The sequence below is a fragment of the Ostrea edulis genome, chromosome 4 (assembly GCF_947568905.1).
Source record: "Ostrea edulis chromosome 4, xbOstEdul1.1, whole genome shotgun sequence".
Classification (NCBI taxonomy): domain Eukaryota; kingdom Metazoa; phylum Mollusca; class Bivalvia; order Ostreida; family Ostreidae; genus Ostrea; species Ostrea edulis.
The window spans coordinates 78367593-78370776 of NC_079167.1; the positions used below are offsets into that span (position 1 = coordinate 78367593).

A 3184-nucleotide genomic window follows, 5' to 3' on the forward strand; every position below is an offset into this window, starting at 1 on the left:
ACCAGTGAATGAAACGATAAAATTGTGTATGTAGAGAAATAATGTTAATACAATAAAAGTCTATATGCAACATTAACAGAATACATTTAATATCTTATTTCTGTACAGAATAGTGAGGACTGATTCTTAATCTTTATTACAAGTCTTCTTCAGATACTGTAAATATATTACATTTGGCTGTGTATTCTATTCAGCGCCTTTGGTGGAACGCAGCTTCCACTAAATCAAGTACATCGCTAAATGCCATCCGTAAATCTAGATTTTTAAAGTAATTCAGGAATGCGCTAAATCAAATCTACGCTAACTTGTTGAAAAAACGATTTCCGCCAAATATCGTACACGCCAAATATAATACGTTTACAGTATCTTGGATGACTTGATTCCACACTTACCTCTACAATGAACAAACTAAGATATGTTATATTTTCAAAACAAACAAACAAAACCCCCACCAGTTTAAAGCCTCCAAAGAAATAATACTAAAACGTTTTGCTAAATCATTTTCATATATCAAGAAATTACAGACAATCATGCACAATATCCACTTAATTTCAATTGAACTATTCATATGTACGAGTCATCTGTTACATAATTTTATTAATCAAAAGTTGCATATCATGTATTCTTCTTTGAACTTGACATTCTGATTTTCAGACAAGACGAATATTGCTGTATCAAAATCTGAGACAGATATGTCTATTATAGTATTCGTCATTAGCATTTCCCCGTTAGTTTTTAATTATAAGCCAGGATTTCCGATTCCACTCATTTCCATATCTTCATGTCTTTTAGCACCTGTAAAATATTATACATGTTGCATGAAATTGAATTACGACATGTAATGCTAATGTAAGCCAACAGGAAAAATAAGCAACACGACAATAATTACTTTTCCCTGTGCTCAACCCAACCCCCCCCCCCCTAAATCAGTGATTAAAACATATAAATTTCTAACATAGTTACCTTAATAATGAATATTGCTGATATGATATGCCGTACTTGATATTATTAACAATAAGGTATCCTTTACAGCAGCAGAATTACCTATTGTTAACGTTTCTGGGACAGAAGAAAACGCTACCGTCTCCGTGTCTTCATGTGTTCTTTCTTCTCCATCTACAGAAAGAAGTTTTAGTTTTGAGAGGAAGGTTTGTCTATATTTCATTGTTAATGTCTTAACGATTTTATTTTAACATATCCCTTAAAATTGATTCATTCTTCTGTATAAATTTCACAAAGGAAAATGGTTAAAAATACATTATGTGATTCATTTGTCAATAGATTAACAATAAAATATACCGTATAGATGAAGTACAAATACCGTATATACAGTATCCCTGTGATGAGTATACCAATAAGACCCACGGCTCCCACCGTCCCTCCCACGACTTTTGTTAATGTGTCAGAATCTGTCGTATCGGACTGTGCTGCAGAAACTCCGGACCCCAAATATTCTGATAATGAAAATATTCTCTCAAACGTATGATAACGGAGAAGAATTAACATAGAACGTTTTTGTTTGATTGCCTATCTGTTTAAGACAAGAGAAAACTTTGAAAAAGCACCATTTTCTTTCAACCTATGTCGATTCGATATCCAGTTAACTCGAAATAAAAGATATCACAGAGAATCTTCCATATTTGCTTCGTACTTGAATACTTCATTGAATATGGATGTAAACGGCAAACCAACAACTCATCTTAATGACAAACGGGATGATTTCATCTTATCTTCCAATATCTATGTAGCAATACTTCATTATCACCTGCGTATGTTGTTTATGTCTTTCAATTGATTTGGTACACGTGAGCTTGTTCTGCTTATGGATAGTTTTAACACGAGGTAGGCTAATAACAAACAAGTTTATGTTCTAAGTGTTTCAACAGTCTTGTTTAAAGTCGGCATTTCGCAAATGTTATGGTAGTTATAACAATCTAGTTTGCTAATACAGTCTGTCATGAGGTTTAATCCTGTCTAACGTGTTTCGTATCAATTCTTAGGCCGTTATTCAGACTCTGACTTTGACTATAGATTGATTGTATCTTGTTTTAACGTCCCTTTCGAGAATTTTCACACATATGGAGTCGTCACCAATACCGATGAAGGGCTTCAAACTTAGACATATTTTCGGCGTTCACGGCCTTACAAACAAAACACATCGAAAAATATACTGTTTGGTATAGAATACATTCCTTTGATAGGTGTTGAACTATTGACCCATTACTATAATCTGGCATGGTGGATTTATTTGAATTTCATCCTTAACCTGGACGGGTCCAAATACTCGTCCGATTTGTTCATTTTTCACTCCTGTCGAGACGTATACAACTTTAGATGAAGTGTTAATATTTTGAGTTATGCATGGTGCTCACGGGCACAGCAGGTAGTGTTATGACTCTTGGCGAAGGATCACGCACTATCTATGAAAATGTCTATGGTTTGACGACACGCTGGGACCGAGAACGGAGCCCGGGCTTAACATTAGGTATATTAAAGAAGGATAATGTAAGATAACTCCAAACGGAGTTTCTTCCCCTTTTCAAACGTTCAGCGGTGAAAAAATATAAATTTTTGCATATGGACAATTACAAAATATTATCGTACGTTTTTTTTTTGTATATACTTGGTATATTTAGCATAACTAGTGATTTACAATCCAAGTTCTACAAAATCTATAACACAGAAACGAATTTGAATCGAATATGAGGATATTTCGTCTGATGTACTAATATCAAATCTTATATATTTTTGGACTTTCCATGACAAATCAAATCTAGCAATTTTAAAGTTAATGCTAACATTTATCATAATTTATTCATTAATGCACATTACACGATACAATTTTGAATTCGATTGAGAACCGTTCTTAGCTCACTGATTTTGACTACAGATAACTCAGTTTACTTGATCAAGATATAGGACTTATGGCAGGTATGGTCGGTCGACAGGGGATGCTTACTCCTCCTAGACACAAGATCCCACCTCTGGTATATCCAGGGGTCCGTGTTTGCCCAACTATCTATTTTGTATTACATATAGGAGTTATGAGATTGATCACTGTTCGTTATCTTCACCTTTCACAGAATTTGGAATGATTTAATTACCTTATGGAACTATCAAGTTTGATATACTTTAATGAATACAATCTTGAAAATTTGGTAAAAACCGATTGCATGAAGTAATT

General features: G+C 33.8%; 1 long non-coding RNA gene across 1 annotated transcript; it reads right to left on the reverse strand.

Moving 5' to 3' along the window:
- Positions 1-451: 451 nt before the first annotated feature.
- On the reverse strand, positions 452-1448 carry LOC130054369 (uncharacterized). The gene is made up of 3 exons (XR_008802679.1): positions 1322-1448; positions 1045-1116; positions 452-795 (listed from the first exon to the last, which is right to left on the reverse strand). It is a non-coding gene; the product is annotated as an uncharacterized LOC130054369 (long non-coding RNA).
- Positions 1449-3184: the final 1736 nt, after the last annotated feature.